Source organism: Neoarius graeffei, chromosome 4, assembly GCF_027579695.1.
Source record: "Neoarius graeffei isolate fNeoGra1 chromosome 4, fNeoGra1.pri, whole genome shotgun sequence".
Classification (NCBI taxonomy): domain Eukaryota; kingdom Metazoa; phylum Chordata; class Actinopteri; order Siluriformes; family Ariidae; genus Neoarius; species Neoarius graeffei.
Window position 1 is genome coordinate 26,782,597 of NC_083572.1, and position 19,585 is coordinate 26,802,181.

Here is a 19,585-nt window from a genome sequence, read left to right on the forward strand (position 1 = left end):
CCATAACCTGCTGTAAGCTGCATCACCATGCCACATTGGGATGTAAAACACAGTGATCTCTATTGGGGGGGACATTGAGGCACTTCCAGGATCTTAAAGATCGATTTGGATTAAAGGACTAGAGAAATGCATTTTTTTTTTGTGCTAAAGCAGAATAGCAGTTAAATTCGGTTAGGTTTATTGAGCCCCTCAACAGAGGCAACTATTCTCTACACCACACGGTAGAGGATATATTTGCAGACAAAAGCCGAGTAAATTTGGCCCTTTTAGAACCACCTGGAAGTAGCAGACGGGAGCCGCATGTGGTTACAAGGGTGTCGGCCACGAACAGCAATATGAGCAACCAAAGCAAGCAGGAATTTCATGAGGCAGAAACTTTGTTTTAGTAGTTTTTATCAGTTCAAGTTGATGACGATGTACTGACAGAGGAAGAAGTGGCCAGCAATAAGGAAGAAGAGAGAGGTATCGAACCATACCGATTCAAGCCAGAATTGTCCGATCAGAGCGGGGTCAGTGACAGTGACAATGATGAACCTTAAGTTTCAATTTGATCCACGGCTTCAGCCGGCCTTTAAATGCTCATAAGACGGCCACCGGAGGTCCCAGAGAAGCCAAATTTTGCAGGCACCTCCCTCTACACGATCCCCTACGAACCAGCATGGGCACGGCCCTTGGGACACACCTTGGGACGTTATTTGCCTTGGCGCGAGCTCTACTCCATGCCTTGAGTTTCCATATGATTCAATGATCCAGGAGGATTTTAAAAATTCATAACTCAGCCAGGGAAGTTTGCAGTGAGGCGAGATTTCGCATGCACCTCCATGTCCCCTAGCTCTCGCGAACCAGCATGGGCATAGCCCACTAGGCCCGCACCTCAGGACATTATTCACCCCGGTGCGAGCTCACCTCTGCGCCTTAAGGGGTTTAGGGGACTGGAAGTTGAAGATTCCTCAAGTTAGTGGTATTACAGTTTGTTGGTGTGGCAGCAGGGTGTGGTCAAGCATCGGTCTGTGACCGGAGGGCGGAGTCAGGGAAGGTAAGTGGCAGAATCACTACACCTGACATTAATTAATATGTTTGTGTCTTCCCCAGTGACCGTGCCCTATTTAAGGAGAGAGAGCGAGAGCAGAGGGAGCTACAGTTCGTGTAGGTGGGTGGAGCACAGAAGGACGGCAGGCCAGAACTGAGTTCACAAAACTCTTTTTATTTAGCTTTTCAGCTTTTATATTTACTCTCTCACACACTCAGACACACGCACACACATCAGTCGTCTGGTTGGGGAGAGAGCTCCCTCTGCTCTCGCTCTCTCTCCTTAAATAGGGCGCGGTCACTGGGGAAGACACACAAACACATTAATTAACGTCAGGTGTAGTGATTCTGCCACTTACCTTCCCTGACTCCACCCTCCGGTCACAGACCGATGCTTGACCATGCCCCCGCTGCCACAGTTGGAAACAGAATGCTTTGCAGTTCATTGTAGCAAAGTTTTGACGAATTAGTCTTATCTCATCTCATCATTACTAGCCGCTTTATCCTAATCACTAATTCGTCAAGGGGCAGCACGGTGGTGTAGTGGTTAGTGCTGTCGCCTCACAGCAAGAAGGTCCGGGTTCGAGCCCTGTGGTCGACAAGGGCCTTTCTGTGTGGAGTTTGCATGTTCTCCCCGTGTCCACGTGGGTTTCCTCCGGGTGCTCCAGTTTCCCCCACAGTCCAAAGACATGCAGGTTAGGTTAACTGGTGACTCTAAATTGACCATAGGTATGAATGTGAGTGTGAATGGTTGTCTGTGTCTATGTGTCAGCCCTGTGATGGCCTGGTGACTTGTCCAGGTTGTATCCCGCCTTTCACCCGTAGTCAGCTGGGATCGGCTCCAGCTTGCCTGCGACCGTGTAGAACAGTATAAAGCGGCTAGAGATAATGAGATGAGATGAGAAGCATTATGTTTGGAGAAAGGAAAACACTGCATTCCAGCATCAGAACCTTATCCCATCTGTGAAACATGGTGGTGGTAGTATCATGGTTTGGGCCTGTTTTGCTGCATCTGGGCCAGCACGGCTTGCCAACAATGAATTCTGAATTATACCAGCGAATTCTAAAGGAAAATGTCAGGACATCTGTCCATGTACTCAATCTCAAGAGAAGGTGGGAAGGTGGGTCATGCAGCAAGACAATGACCCTAAGCACACAAGTTGTTCTACCAAAGAATGGTTAAAGAAGAATAAAGGTTTTGAAATGGTCAAGTCAAAGTCCTGACCTTAATTCAATCGAAATATTGTGGAAGGACCTGAAGCGAGCAGTTCATGTGAGGAAACCCACCAATATCTCAGAGTTGAAGCTGTTCTGTATGGAGGAATGGGCTAAAATTCCTCCAAGCCAGTGTGCAGGACTGATCAACAGTTACCAGAAATGTTTAGTTGCAGTTATTGCTGCACAAGGGGGTCACACCAGATACTGAAAGATTAGATTAGATTAGATAAGATAAAACTTTATTGATCCCTTTGGGCTTGTTCCCTCAGGGAAATTAAGATTCCAGCAGCATCGTTACAGGTAAACAGAGAAAAGAAATAAAGAAAACTTCTAGATAAATTAAAATAAATTAAGTATTTACATATACAAATATAAAATGAATAAGATATGGGGAAGAGAAGGAGGGGGGAAAAGGGGGGGGGTGGCGGCAGCAGAGATATTGCACTTTATATTGCACATTATATTGCACATTGTCCGGTATTGCTTATTGTTAGGCTAGGCTACTGCTCCTTCCCATCCTCTGTCCTCCTGTTACCCCTCCTCCTCCCAGAGAGGAGTTGTACAGTCTGATGGCGTGAGGGACGAAGGAGTTTTTAAGTCTGTTCATCCTGCACTTGGGAAGGAGCATTCTGTCACTCAACAGGCTCCTCTGGTTGCTGATGACAGTGTGCAGAGCGTGACTGGCATCATCCATGATGTTCAATAGTTTGTCCATAGATCTCTTCTCTGCCACCGTCACCAGAGAGTCCAGCTTCATGCCAACCACAGAGCCGGCCCGCCTGATCAGTTTGTCCAGCCTGGATGTGTCCTTCTTGGATGTGCTGCCCCCCCAGCACACCACGGTGTAAAACAGGCAACCACAGACTGATAGAACATCCACAGGAGTTTCCTGCAGATGTTAAAGGACCACAGCCTCCTAAGGAAGTATAGCCTGCTCTGTCCCTTCGTGTATAAGTGTTTGGTGTTGCAAGTCCAGTCCAGCTTGCTGTCCAGCCACAGCCCGAGGTACTTGTAGGAATCCACAGCCTCCACCTCGACTCCCTCGATCAGAACTGGTCGTGACCTTGGTCTGGACCTCCCAAAGTCAATGACCAGCTCCTTGGTCTTCGAGGTGTTGAGCTGCAGATGGTTCCTGTTGCACCACACAGCAAAGTCCCTCACCAGGCTCCTATACTCCTCCTCTCTGTCGTCAGTGATACACCCAACGATGGCTGTGTCATCAGCAAACTTCTGAATGTGACACAGCTCCGAGTTGTAGCGGAAGTCTGCGGTGTACAGGGTGAAGAGAAGAGGGGCCAGCACCATGCCCTGGGGTGCTCCGGTGCTGTTAATCACAGTGTCAGACATGATGTCCTTCAGCCTGATGTACTGCAGCCTGTCAGTGAGGTAGCTGGAGATCCAGGTGACCAGGCAGGGGTCCACTTGCATCCTGTTCAGTTTGTCCTGAAGCAATAGGGGCTGGATGGTGTTGAAGGCACTCGAGAAGTCCAAGAAGAGGATCCTCACTGTGCCATTTCCCTTATCCAGATGCGAGTGGGCTTGGTGTAGCAGGTAGAGGATAGCGTCTTCCACACCAACACCTGCCCAGTACGCAAACTGCAGACAGTCCTGGGCATGTTGTACCTGGGGTCTGAGGAGGCTGAGGAAGAGCCGCTCCAATGTCTTCATCAGATGTGAAGTGAGTACCACTGGTTGGAAGTCGTTCAGCTCGCTGGGCCGATTCTTTTTGGGAACTGGAACAATACATGATGTCTTCCAGAGGGTGGGCACTCTCCCCAGCTGCAGGCTAAGGTTGAAGATGCGTTGGAGTGGTTCACCCAGTTCAGCACCACAGGTCTTCAGTAGTCAGGGACACACCTTGTCCAGGCCTGCTGCCTTCCTGGGGTGAAGCTTCCTCAGTTGACCTCTGACCTGGTCTGCAGTAATGCATGGAGGAGTCTGTGTTGAGGTGGGGGAGGAGGGGGCTGCTGTGATGACTGGGGGGAGGTGTGTTGAGGGAAGAAGGAGAGATGGCTGCAGTGAGGGAGAGGGTGGGGGGGACGTGAGCTGGTTGAACCGATTGAAAAAGTCATTCAACTCATTCACCCTCTCCACTGTCCCCTCAACGACTCTGGTCTTTGTATTGTGGCCTGTGATGGTTTTCACACCTTCCCAGACCTCCCTCACGCTGTTCTCCTTCAGCTTCTGCTCCACCTTTCTCCTGTAGCTGTCCTTATAGCTTTCCTCACGCAGCATTTTACCTCCTGCTGTGCTGCTTTTATTGCCTCCCTATCCCTGCTCCTGAAGGCAGCCTTCTTCCTGTTGAGAACAGCTTTGACTTCCTGTGTTACCCATGGCTTGTTATTAGGGTAACACTGTACAGTCTTAGCGGGGGAAACCACGTCTGCACAGAAGTTAAGGTAATCCGTCAGACAGTGTGTCAGCCCATCTATGTCCTCACAGTGTGGGCTAAGCAGCACATCCCAGTCCATGATGTCATAACAGTCCCTGAGGGCATCTTCCATTTCAGAGGACCACCTCCTGATGGAGCTAGTTGTTGCAGGCTGCCTTTGAACCAGGGGGGCGTACTTCGGCTGTAGAAGAACCAGGTTGTGGTCAGACTTCCTTAGTGGGGGGAGGGGTGTGACTCTGTATGCATCCCTCACATTAGCATACAGCAAGTCAATTGTCCTGTTGTTCCTTGTTGGACAATCCACAGCCTCGTAAAAAGCAGCCAAAGTAGAGTCCAAAGTAGCATGATTAAAGTCCCCAGAAATTATGATAAATGCCTCAGGGTGCTGTGTCTGCAGCCTTGCTGTGACAGAGTGAATCCTCTCACATGCAGCGGCTGCGTCAGACCTCAGAGGGATGTAAACACAGATGGTGATCACGTGACTGAACTCTCTCGGCAGATAATATGGCCGCAGGCTAATGGCTAGCAGCTCCAAGTCCGGGCAACATAAAACTGTCTTTACAGAGATATGTCCCGGGTTACACCAGCGGTTGTTAACATAAATGATGAGTCCCCCACCTTTGCTTTTCCCGCATGTGTTAGTGTCTCTGTCGGCTCTCACAGCAGTGAATCCCCGCAGGTCCACGTTAACATCCGGTACAAGGTGTGTTAGCCATGTCTCCGTAAAGATAAATAAGCTGCTCTCCCAGGAAATCCGCTGGTTGTTCAGTGCGGATAGCTCATCGATTTTATTCGGTAGCAAGTTCACATTCCCCATGATAACGGAGGGAATGGATGGTTTGTAGCACTGCCGGTTGTCCGCTAGCCTAGCCTTTAGCTTAGCTCCAGCCTTGCAGCCCCTGGGTTTCCTCCTCAGCTCCGCCGGGATGGGGTGTTGTATCCCGGCTCGTCCCATTGTTTTCAGGGCCAGTAGCTCCTCTCTCGAATAAGTGAGAAAACTGGCTCCTGGTTGCGTGTTAAAGTTAAATATATCCATGTTATATAGTAAAACACACTATGTCTTCGTAAGAAGAGCAGAAAAGTAAAAAAAGGTGGAAAAAAGCGGTTTAAAGAGGTAAAAACTACAGACCTACTGGAGAGGCAGCCGTCTCACACAGCGCCCATAGCAAAGGTTCATATACTTTTGCCACTCACAGATATGTAATATTGGATTATTTTCCTCAATAAATAAATGACCAAGTATAATATTTGTCTCATTTGTTTAACTGGGTTCTCTTTATCTACTTTTAGGACTTGTGTGAAAATCTGATGATGTTTGAGGTCATATTTATTCAGAAATATAGAAAATTCTAAAGGGTTCACAAACTTTCAAGCACCACTGTAGGTCTCATCACCACTCCACCCTCATCTCTTACACCTCTTCATGCAGTTCTGTATATTGTGTATATTCTACAAAACATTCTATCACCACATTTTTAATTTTTTTATCCTCGTTCATTCCCTTTCTTTATTACTCTCTCCCTCCAAATTATCTTCATGACTTGCTATCTTCACGACTTACAGAACATTGAAATAAGCATTTCAGTGCATGCTGTACTCTGTATGATTGTGTATGTGATGAATGCATTTGAATTTGATTTGAACAGACTAAAACAACAGACGTGAACAGTGCTGAGGGGCACAAGTGAGCAAAACATGGATTAAGACGTTCTTTTCAGAGCTTCTGTGGAATTGACAATACTTTTCCATAAATACAGCTATTTTTACATGAAGACCAGGCCCAAAGTTCACAAAGGACAACATAAGGCACAAACAGTCAAACTGTATGCATAGTGTCGATTTGAATGATGGAAAAGCTCCAAAAATAAGTACGATGGCAAGGCTAGCACTTTATGGCCCACAAGAACCATGAGGCAGCATACACCAGGTGATTCAGACCAACCCTCGCCCATCTGGACTGAAAGTTTAGATATGGCTACTGAAGAAATTCTGGTCCTGGGTAAGACCTAAAACTGCAACCGGTGGAGAAACTCTGGCTCGGGAGAGCTAGAGTTGTGGGGAATTTGGAGCAACCCCTTGGTCTCCATTGCTCCCAGGTCCACCTTGGCCCAGGGTGGTAGCACCTGTAAAGGGTCCCAGCTATGGGTAAATAGTATCTGGTGGATAGACACAACCCACTGCCTTGTGGGTTAGCCTTTTTAGGTAAGGGCTAAGGGAGTAAACCCTAACAGAAAACAGGGTTCATTCCCTCCAAAATGGTTGGGCGGTGGGTTAGCACCTTGCCCCCCCAAAAACTTTAGACTGCTACTGAAACGGCAATGAATCACTCATCCATTGGTCACCAACAGATGGAAGACGCAGGAGGGGCAGACCTAAGACAACATGGAGGTCAACATTTAGAGAGGACTTGGCGGTGAGGGGACTCACATGGGAAGAGCGAAACAACGCCACCCAAGACAGATGATGATGAAGAGGACTTTCCGCCCTTTGTCCCCCCAGGGATTGGAGGAACTAATACTAATAAATACTAATACTGAAGAAATTAAAGCTAACATCTTGAGGGGAGAGATCTCTAAAATTATAAGGGCTGAACTTAAAAGTGCACTAGTGGAGTATTTCAACGCACTTAAAACAGAACTACAAGGGGTGCGCTCTGAAATCATCAACAGTACGAAAGCAATCCGAGCAGAAGTTAACCACATGAAAGTGGACATTCAGGACATAAAGGGTGGATAATCAACGTGGTCTGACGAAGTGGCTTCACTGTAAGTCACAGCAGCCAGTCTTCAAAACCAGATGGTAACTCTTAAGGACCGATATGAAGACATGGAGGGGAGAATGAGACGGAGCAACATCAGGATAGCCAGCATAGAAGAGCAATTGGACTCCAGCTCCCCCAAAGCAGTTGCTAAAGTTATCAGAGAAGCTCTACAGATGGGCTGAAACATAAAGGTAGATCGTTCACACCACACACTTACTGCTGGAAAACCAGGAGACTAGGAGAAGCCATGGGTGATTATCACTAAATTACACTATGATGAAGATGCAGTGGAGATCCTGAGAAGAGCCTGAGACAGAGCCCCACTGATCTACAATGAGAATCGGATTGCCATATTCCCTGATTACACCACCAGTGTTGCTAAGGCCAGGGAGGCATTCACGGATGTACAGAAAGCACTACGAGGCCAGAAAGGAATCCACTACGGTCTATTCTACTTAGCCAGACTTCGGATCTCATACCAGGACAAGAACAAGGAGTTTCTAGATCCCCAAAAGGCCATGGAGTATATCAAGAACATTCTCCCACCAACAGATTCAGAAAGCTGAGTGTATTCTTGCCCATATTTAACCAAAACAGTATGAACCAGTGATGATAATGAGTGACGTTTATATCTTAATATTTTATTGATACGTCATTACTCCTTGCTCATTATTAGAATCTCACTGGGTGCATTAAACATGACAAATTGTGCCTTATACTGTAGCTAACAAATTAATATGTCCCTTGTATGAGACAGGGTCCTATCTTCTTATGGCTGTCACTCACTTTATCTACCTCCTTAATAGTTATTATGAGAAGAGACTAATAACATTTTCATGGAGCTTGAGTTTGTGGGCAACTCAGATGGATACATAACCAAGCTGTGTGATTTCATATGTTGGGCTCTGCAGGAGCCTGAATACTAATCTTTGGTAATGTTGATTTCATTTTCTTTTTTTCCATATCTTAGCACACTCAAAGCACAGTCAAACTCAATCTAGACTGTGCACTCTCGCTGCTTTAGCGGCTAGGTACGAGATCCCAAGTACTGTTAATGCTTGTTAACTGTATTTTTAATAGGTTCTGTGTTTAGTTCTGATCCCTCCGTTCCCTGGGGATCCTGTGTTAAACATAAGAACAATGAGGTTATCATCTCTTTTCCTTATTCACGTTCCTATTTCTTCTGTTGAAGTAAAAAAAATCTGGTACAGCTGTAGTAATTATTTTGCTTATTCCACTCCATTTGGTCTCACTGCTTAGTCCCACTCTTTAAAACTTATATAACAAGACATGGTCCACGTGCAATACATTTACTTCCGCCTCCCATTTCCATTCCCTGGCCTCGTGTACCGGGGAATTAAAGTACAAATTGCATCCTATGAGAAAATTTGAAATCTTTATTGTCATTGTAACATGTACAACAAAATTAAATAAAAGTGCAGACCTTGGCAATATAAAAGGGGAGAAGTTATACAATATATACAAAAATATAAAATGATATATACAAAAATATAAAATACTTTAAAAAGAAAGAATAAAAACACGGCCACACAATACAAAACATCTCGATACTTGCAGCATTCAGTGTGCTGACAGCTACTGGGAAGAAGCTGTTTCCCAGTCTGTTTGTCCTTGTTTTAAGTGTTCTGTATCATCTGCCTGATAGCAGCAGTTCAAACAGTTTATGACCCGGATGTGATGAGTCTTGCAGAATGTGTTGAGCTTTCCTGAGGCAGTGGGAACTGTGTAATTCTTCCAATGGGGGGAGAGGGCACCCTACTATTTTCTGGGCGTCCTTTATGACCCCCTGGCGCGCCTTCCTCTGTGCCATCGTGCAGCTGGTGTACCACACACAGAGACAGTAAGTTAGAATGCTCTCAATGGAACAGCGGTAGAAAGACACCAGCAGTTTTTGGGAGATGTTGTTTTTCCTGAGGACCCTCAGGAAGTAAAGTCTCTGCTGGGCCTTCTTTACCAGTACTGTTGTCATGGCGCCCCAGGTCAGGTTCTCCGAGATGTGGACACCCAGGAAGCGAAAGTCAGAAACCCTCTCCATGCTGTCCCCATTGATGAATAAAGGCTGAATAGTTGTTTTCTTCTTCCTAAAGTCCACAATTAGCTCCTTGGTCTTTGTCGTGTTTAGGAGCAGGTTGTTGTTACTGCACCATGTCGCCAGCCACCCAACCTCGTCTCTATAGGCGGTGTGCAATTGGGCGGGTGGAAGTACGGTATCTGGGTTTCCACTTGGGTCATGGGCAGGTGCGTCCCCAAATTGACGAGACAGCAGAGATTGCGGCCTGCCCAAGGCCTAAGACCAAAAAGGGGGTGAGACAGTTCCTGGGGGTGGCTGGCTACTATAGTAGGGTTCATACCTAATTATTTGGATGTCACCAGCCCGCTGACTGATCTCACTAAAAAGGGAGCACCAGATCCGGTCCAGTGGACGGAGAAGTGCCAACAGGCTTTCACCAGGGTAAAGGCTGCACTGTGTGGGGGGCCACTCTTACACTCCCCTGACTTCTCTCTCCCCTTTATTTTGCAGATGGATGCATCAGACAGAGGGCTGGGGGCCGTTTTGTCCCTGGAGGTGGAGGGCGAGGAATGTCCTGTGCTGTACATCAGCTGCAAGTTCTTGATGCTCGAGAGTAAGTACAGCATCATTGAGAAAGAGTGCTTAGCCATCAAGTAGACGGTCCTCACCCTCTGATACTACCTGCTGGGGCGCCCTTTCACCCTCTGTTTGGACCATGCACCCCTCCAGTGGCTCCACTGCATGAAAGATGCCAATGCGCGGATCACCTGTTGGTATCTAGCCCTCCAGCCATTTAAATTCGATGTGGTCCACAGGCTGGGGGCGTAGATGATAGTGGTGGACTTCCTGTCCTGTCGGGGGGGGGGGGGGGGGTAGTCAGGCGGTGGGGGTATGTGGCAGCGGGGGTGTGGCCTAGCATCAGTTTGTGAATGGTGGGCGGGGCCAGGGAAGGTGAGTGGCAAAGTCAATGCACCTGTGCCTAATAAACGTTGTGTGTCTGTGTTGCAGTGACAGAGTATAGAAGGGAGCTCTCTCGACCAGAACACATGTGTGTGTGTGTGTGTGTGTGTGCGTGCACACGCGTGTGTACCTGGGAGAGTGTGAGAAGCTGAAAAGTGGAAAATAAAGAAAATAAAGAACGTGTGCGAACATCAATTCCCACCTGTCATGCTTCTGTACTCCACCCTCATCAGGGAACTGTTACAGATGTGTCTCTGAAACACCTATAAGAACAAGGGTGACAGGTGGGTCCGTGACAATCACCATGGTATATCCCTTCTCAATGTCGCCAGGGTCATAGTCAATCATTTCACGCCCCACGTAGACAGCATTTTTACTGAAAGCCAGTGCGGTTTCAGATCTGGAAGAGGAATCACTGACATGATGTTCGCAGCTCGACAAATCCAGGAGACAGGGGCAGAGCTAAGGGGTGGCTGGGGGGCGTGGCCACCCCAGAGCCAGACAATAAAATTTATAAAACCAATATATGTCCCACGAAATGTTAGTTCCGCCTATTTGGTTTCTGCGGGGATGCATATTACCGTAGCACATAAACATTTTGCGCGTTCAAGCAGCAGGTGGTATCAGATAAAAGTTTTTTTTTTTTCCGTTTCCATTTCCGGTTGAGAGTACGTCGTGCGCGTTCTGGCTGCCGCTTCTCACCAGAGCTTTTTTATTTTATTTTTCTTTCTTTTTATATTTTCATTTTATTTATTTATTTTTTCTGTGTGTTTGTGTAGTTTGATGTTTGTTTGAGTGTTTTGTCCACCGGTGGTGGTGTAGCTCTGGACCCAGTTTTGGGCGTCGGTTCCCTCCAGGCCTTGGTTCGCTGTGGGTGATGCCTGTGCTCCCAGCTGTGGACTGCAGTGAGCTCATTGCTCATTTTACATCGTGGTTGTCCAGCACTCTGTGCTTTAATGCTTGGCGTGATGTTCTGAGCGATGTTGCTCGGTGGTGTCGCGGCGGCTGTGCAGGAGGTTTGGACATACCAGCACTTTGCATGGCGGAGCTTCTCTGCTCGCTTTGTGGACCCATGGCGTGGTGTTCGAGCGATGTTGCTGACGGCGTCACGGCGGCGGTGCTGGAGATGTGGGACTCGTTTTTGTGCACCTTTTGGTGGGACTGTGGCTGCTACACCACTGGAATTACATCCTGACCCCTACTTAGTGAACGTTTTACTTTTTATTATTTATTTATTATTTTTAAAAAAAAATGTTTATTTTTTATTTATTTACTTTTTTTCCTTGTCTATAATTGTAAAGCGTCCTTGGGTTTCTTGAAAGGCGCTATATAAATTTAACTTATTATTATTATTATTATAGATAGTCATGCTCTAGTCCAGGGGTATTCAATTAAAAGTCACTGAGGTCCAGTTATTAAATTTTGTCCAAGTAGAAGGTCCGACCTGAAGTCCAGCTTGTGTCTTATAGCCTTCCCCTATGTCCACATTTTCATATGGGTTCAACAGTATTTATTGTTAATTTCCAATGCAGGAAATGAACTGAGTGCACAACTATCTCTTTTACCATAAATAAAAGTAGTCCCAGGAAAATAAATTCAAGGCCTTTATTTCAGATTAAAGAAAACAGAAACCTCAGAATAAAATAAATAAAGTGCAAACAGAGTGGAATAACTCCTTTTTCTCTTAAATTAAAGAGGTCCCAACCTGAAGAATTGAAGGCCTACACTTCAAGTAAAAAAGTCAACTCAGAAAACATTAACTAAAAAGTGAAAACAGAGCATTGACTTAACATTTTCTCTTCTTTGTTCTTAAAATAAGGAGATCCCAGCCTAAAAAAATGAGGGCCTACTTTTCAAGAAAAAAAAAATCCACATTTTTTTTGCTCATCAATCCACATCCACATCAATTGCTCCTCCTACTCAAGCGAGTAGGACGCTTCTTTGCTTTGCTCCTGCTTTCTTAATCTTTATTTCTATACTTTACTTTCTCATTGAATTTCCACTTTTTTTTTTCTCTTTTCTTCATCTTTATAAGCTTTTAATTTAATTTTAATTTCCACTTTTTTTTTTTTTAAATGCCAGGAAGCAAAAAATCCTGCAGAAAATGCATGGAATTAGAACAGAGGATTTCAAGTGGAAGAATTCATAACTCAAGCTGTACAAAATGTGAGTACTGAAAACTGGCAAATGATGGGTGCTAAGCCCAAAAACAAAAACAGAAGAGTAATTACTTCAACACCAGCTCGTTCTACAAATTACAATAGGATCTACAATCCTATGGAAAATCCACAGCCCATAAAGCTTCAGAACAAATTTGAATGCCTCAGGGATGTGGAAGAGGATTTGTCAAGTGGACAAACACATAGTAAAAAGAGATCGCACCAAGATCGAAGAGCTGTGAGAAGAGGCAAAAAGCAGCTCGTAACACCACCTGATCCCACAACCCTTGTTCTTGGTGATTCCACTGTAAGACAATTAAAAGGTTAGGAGATGATTATTTGTTGTCTTCCAAATGCATCCATCTCTGACACCAAAGACAGCATTTTGAAACTCATGTCCGAGCATAAAACGATTAAGCGTATTGTTGTACATGTGGGAGCAAACGATGTTTTCAGAGAACAGCTGTTTGTCCAAGATGATTTCAGAAAACTTTTTTCTGAGCTCTATAAGACTGGAATTCAATCTTTTATCAGTGGCCCACTCCCAGCGAGAGGAAGTTTTGCTTTTTCTCGACTCTTCAGTCTTAACACCTGGCTTGGAAAAACTTGTTCTTCATTTGGTATGAATTTCATAGACAATTTTAATCTTTTTTGGAATCGCAAAGAATTCTACAAGCCAAATAGCACTGAACTCAGTTGGATTGGAGCCAAAGTCTTAGCAGACCACTACAAACTTATGCCAAAGAACTATTTGCAATTATTGATAACTTTAACCTAGTACAACATGTACAGGGACCGACCCACTCTCGTGGTCATACTCTTGACCTCGTCATCACAAAGGGTCTTACTGTTTCTTATACTGTTGTTGACCTGGCCTTATCTGATCATTTCTGTGTTTTCTTTGAAGTTTCTATGTCTCCTCACATTCAGAATAGCTCAACGACTATAGGTAGGAGAGTCATAAACGACAACACGTGCTCTTTTTAAGCAAGCTCTCTCTCAGAACTCAACCAAAATGTCAGACTCTGTAGATGATTTACTGGAATTTTTTAATTTAAATATGACCCAAATTATGGATGATATTGCTCCATTCAAAATAAAAAGAGTCAATGATAAGCAGAAAGCACCATGGAAGCAGTACCCGGCTGTTAAACTGCTAAAGAGAGAATGTAGAAAGACTGAAAGAAAATGGCGCAAATCTAAACTTCACATCCATTATCAAATCCATAAAGAGATGCTTTGTAATTATAATTATGAAATTCGTAAAGCAAGACAGTCTTTCTTCTCCAATATCATCAGCAGGAATATGAACAATGCCCGTGTGCTATTTTCAACAGTAGAGAAGCTAACTAATCCCCCACCACAATTAGCACCTGAACTTCTCTCAGTTAATAAATGCAATGAGTTTGCATCCTTCTTCAAAGGTAAAATTGATAAAATACGGCAGAATATTTCTCATAATATATCTCAGTTGCAAAAAATTGAAAAACTGCAATCACCAATGACACAGATAGATAACTTTAACACAATGTCAGAATTTTGTTTAATTGATTATGAGACTCTTGAAAAAACTGTACAAAATCTCAGTTCCTCAACATCTGAACTGGACATTCTGCCCACCAACTTTTTTAAGTCTGTTCTTCATCTTATAATTACAGATGTGCTTCAAATTATAAATACATCCTTGGAGACTGGTGTTGTTCCTGTGTCCCTAAAAAAAGCTGTTGTAAAGCCCCTTCTTAAAAAAAATAATCTGGATCCTTCAGTGTTAAATAATTACAGGCCAATATCAAATCTACCATTCATCGGGAAAATCCTGGAAAAAATTGTCTTCAATCAATTAACTGCCTTCTTGATATCAAACAGCCGTTTTGATAATTTTCAGTCAGGATTTCGTGCCAATCATAGCACTGAAACAGCGCTGATTAAAGTTATAAATGACATACGTCTTAATACTGATGCAGGCAAAACATCGGTCCTGGTATTACTGGACCTCAGTGCAGCTTTTGATACTGTTGATCACAACATACTGCTATATCGACTTGAACACTGGGTTGGATTGACTGGTAAAGTTATCAATTGGTTAAAATCATACTTAAAAGATAGAAGCTTCTTTGTTACCCTGGGAAATTGTTCCTCAACGTCAATGCCCTTGACCTGTGGTGTCCCCCAGGGGTCGATTCTTGGACCATTACTTTTCAACCTTTATATGCTCCCACTTGGGCAAATTATCAATAAAAATTCAATTTTGTATCACTGCTATGCAGATGATACCCAAATTTATTTTGCTCTATCACCAAATGATTATGCCCCCCTTGAATGTCTCTACCAGTGTATCGATCAAATCAATAGCTGGATGTCACAAAATTTTCTTCAGCTGAACACAGATAAAACAGAAGTAATTCTATTTGGAAAAAAAGATGAAAGACTCAGGATTACCAGTATTCTTGACACAAAAGGGATTAAAACTAAAGAAATGGTTAAAAATCTTGGTGTTTTCATTGACAGCGAGCTAAACTTTGACAGTCACATGAAAGCAATCACTAAAATGGCATTTTATCACCTAAAAAACATTTCCAAACTAAGAGGACTTATGTCAAAACATGATCTGGAAAAACTAATACATGCCTTCATCTCTAGTAGGGTTGATTACTGCAATGGCCTTTTCACAGGCCTGCCAAAAAAGACCATCAAACGACTTCAGCTGGTTCAAAATGCAGCGGCTAGGGTTCTCACACGAACAAAAAGAACAGAGCACATTACTCCAATTCTAAGGTCCCTGCACTGGCTTCCAGTAAGCTACAGAATTGACTTTAAAGCATTGCTGCTGGTGTACAAATCTCTAAATGGTACAGGGCCCAATTACCTCTCTGATATGTTGCAGCGGCCTAACCCAATCAGATCTACCAGATCGCAACAGAAAAATTTACTATTAAAACCAGTTGTTAAAACAAAGTGTGGTGAAGCAGCTTTTAGCTACTATGCAGTACAGCTATGGAACCAACTGCCAGAGGACATTAAAAATGCTCCTGCTGTTGGCAGCTTCAAATCTAGGTTAAAGACCAAGCTGTTTTCAGATGCTTTCTGTTAAATAATTAATATTTTTACATTTTTTATAATCTTTACTTTCTCTGCATGTTTTAAATTTACTTTAACTTTATTCTATTTTATTCTGCTAGTTTTTTTCCCCTTTCTCTTTCTTTTTCTCCTTTTTCTTTTTGGCATTTTAATATTTTATTTCTACTATTGTTTAATTCTTATTATTTTCTTTTAATTCTTTTATTAAAATTATTTTATGTAATTTTATTTCTCTATTGTTTACTGTTTTTGTTTTTACTTCTGTAAAGCACATTGAACTGCCATTGTGTATGAAATGTGCTATATAAATAAACTTGCCTTGCCTTGCCTTGCCTTCAGAAAACAAGTGGCTTTTTGGGGAGGAAATGCAAACAGAACATTTTTCTTTGAACTTTTCTCTTTTAATTCTTCTTCTTTTACTTTTCTTAATGAGAAAAATGGGCATGTGGCTGACCTGCCAGTAATTTAAATCTTGGTTGGAATGGAGTTAGTGCCATTCTCATGCAGATATGTAGGTGTTCATTGTTGAGCCTAGAACGGTACTTGGTTTTGACAATGTTCATAGTGGAAAAAGCTGACTCACAGCTGTAAGTCGATCCAAACATAGTCAAGGTGTGCAGTGCTCCTTTGGTTAGACCAGGGAACACACTCTCAGAAACAGTCTGTAACCAGAAAGTAGCAGGGTCAGTTGTCTCAAAATGCTCTCTTAATGCAGCATTTCCTTGCAGATCAATGTCTCGGCAATGGCGTTTAAGCACTCCTTCACAACTGTCCCATCACTAAATGTTTTTTTCATGTTGCCCCAAAATCCACGCTACTTTTAAGGAACATTCGTTTGCACATTGCTGGGCTGTAAATGTATGTGTGATGAGTCGGGTAGACCTGTCATACTATGCTTGCAGTTCGGTTATTTTGCGTGCCCTCAGCTCAGACTTCAGGGGATAACTTTGCTCAAAAGAGCTGTGCTTCGTTTCGTAGTGGCGCTTCACGTTGCCGCTTTTAATTAATGCCACGTTTTCGGAGCATATGAGGCACACTGGTTTTGAACTGCTCGCCGGAAGAATGAACATATATTTCTCCATCCATTCATCTTTAAAGCAACGATTTTTCTTGTCTACTTTCCGCCGTCTTTTGGAGCAAGCCATGTTGTCTCGGTCGGTTGTCTCTGAACTTAACTCTCTTCCTCTCTGCTTGTTGCTCTGCTGTGGTGCGCTGGGTAAACTAATGATTTTATTGGCTCAACTGAGTGAAGCTGTTATCGTATTAACTGGAGTAGCAGCGCCCACTGTCAATAGCCACGACCATCCAAAATAATGCTCCATGAAAATTACTTAATCTCGTGAATTTACCATTGGTCACGGGTCCGGACAGAACCATCACTGCGTCCGGATCCGGACCGAGGTCCGCCATTTGGTGATGCCTGCTCTAGTCCGACAACACAACAACCTACGATCTACGTGAACGTGCGATTAATTTGGGATGTAAGTTATTCATCTCTTATACTCTCTTCAAGTTTTCTCACTTTGTAGACATACAGTTACAATTCTGTCCTCAGACAATTCAGAGTTTCCAGAAATCTCCACGTTGCCCGGGGTTTTCGAAAGTATCCGTTTTCAGTGACTGAAACCTTCGTTTACATGTAAATGCAACCGTATAGATAAATATGCGTCTTTATAGATATCCGGCTACAGTGGGATTTGTGCTGTGTGCACACATAGATAGATAGAAAGCAAAACGCCGGTGGTTTTTGATTGTACGACTCAAAAGAGAAAATTACGTCGGCAAGTTAGCTGTCTGTGAATCACTTTGCTCACTCTAACCGCAGAATACAACTTTTAAAGTTAATGTTTGACTGTTACATGAAAATATAGAGATCTTGTGTGTTACTGGTGGGAGTACACATTGATTAATAATTGTCACACTCATACATACACAACACTCGTGCATTCTCTCAACACACACTCTCCCCCTACCCCTCTCATGCACCACATTTCTATATTTACATGTAACACACTCACTCATACACAACACTTATGCACTCTCTTAACACACTGTCAATCTCACTCTCACACACACATGCACACAATTTGTGCACTACATTTCTATATTTACATGTAACATTCATACACTCTCAACACAGACACACAAATCATGCACTAAATTTTTATATTTAAATGTAACACTCATGCACTGTCTTAACACTCTCTCTCACTCATATATGAACACATACTTCACTCTCTTAACACACACTATGTCTTTCTCTCACTCACTATAAGATACAACTCATGCACTCTCAACACACACCCTCTCTTACACACACACCACTCATGCATGATGCACTACATTTCTATATTTACATGTAACACACTCACTGGTATACACAACACTTGTGCACTCTGAACACACACTCACCCACACACCACCCATGCATTACATTTCTATATTCACATATAACACACACAACACTCATGCACTCTGAACATACACTCTCTCTCTCACACACACACAACTTATGCACTTCATTTTTGTATTTACATGTAACATATCTTCTCACACACACACACACACACACACACACACACACACACACACACACACACACACACACACACTTCGTATACTACAGCTCATCTATATCTACCGTACATGCAGTGCACATACTTTCCCCCCTCTCTCTCTCACACACACATACCACTCATGCACTACACCTCATCTGTCATGTGTTACATCAGTGTAACACTTTCACTCACTCACACACACGCACACACACACAAACACATTTTGTAACTCAACACATTTAGTTTGTACAGTACTTACAATGGACAATATCACAACATGTTGTAAGTGTTTACATATGTTGTATGTATGAGTTAAGTATACAAGTATTTTCCTTTTCCTGAGCAAAGCACTCTTTATTCATTTATAAATAAAGATAAATATATATATAATTGATAAATGTCATCTTTACGTTTTAAACTTTACTTAACTTTTATAGTCTTTGCATGTTTTAAACTTAACTTTTAATCCATTTTATGCTGCTGTTTTTTACTGAACTTTTGCTTCATTTTATTACTTTATTTCTATTATTGCTTAATTCTCATATTATTTTAATTTTTTTCTCTTCTTCCCCGTTTATTTTATGTAATTTTATTTTTTATTGTTCACTGTTTTGCCTTTACCTCTGTAAAGCACATTGAACTGCCACTGTGTATGAAATGCGCTATATAAATAAACTTGCCTTGCCTTGCCTTATTCAAGCCTGACTAATATCCTTACGACTTCCCAGGTGCCTGGGACAGGCAATCTTTTAGTTTTTACTTTTGCATTTTAGTAGTGATCGTTAAAATCCTGATGCTTAACTAGAGTAAACAAGTTGGATGGTTTCTTTGTTTTGCAGATGCTTTATGTTACATAAATAAATTAATACATTAATTTCTGACCTCTTGGCTCACATGGGTTTTGTTCATGAGTTAGGCATCAGATATGCCATCAGAATACAGGAAATCAAATCTAGCTAATTCAAAATTTCCCAGGGGAGGACCCCCTCCTTATTTAGTCACAGCATGGCCACCCCTTGTATATCCTTGGTCCCCCTTTGGCCACCCCATGTAAAAAATCCTGGCTACGCCACTGCCAGGAGAAGTGCAGAGAACAAAATCTTGACTTGTTCATGGTATTTATAGATCTCACCAAGGCCTTCGACTCGATCAGTCGTGAGGGACTATCGAAAATCCTCCAAAAGGTTGGCTGCCCGTCGAGAGTGGTTAACATAACCCGCTCATTCCATGATGGCACGCATCTCAGACAACAGAAGCTCGTCCGATGCATTTCCAGTTTCTAACAGAACAAAGCAGGGATGTGTCATGGCTCCACTTCTGTTTGGTATCATTTTCTCTGTGATGCTTCACAATGCCTTCAAGGACTGCGGCAAAGGCGTCCTCATCAGATTCAGAAAG

The 19,585-nt window shown here is 43.3% G+C and overlaps 1 protein-coding gene across 4 annotated transcripts in view; it reads right to left on the reverse strand.

The window, feature by feature from the left end:
• Positions 1–19,585, reverse strand: part of vapb (VAMP (vesicle-associated membrane protein)-associated protein B and C) — a 139,709-nt gene that overhangs the window by 30,678 nt on the left and 89,446 nt on the right. The window lies entirely within an intron of this gene.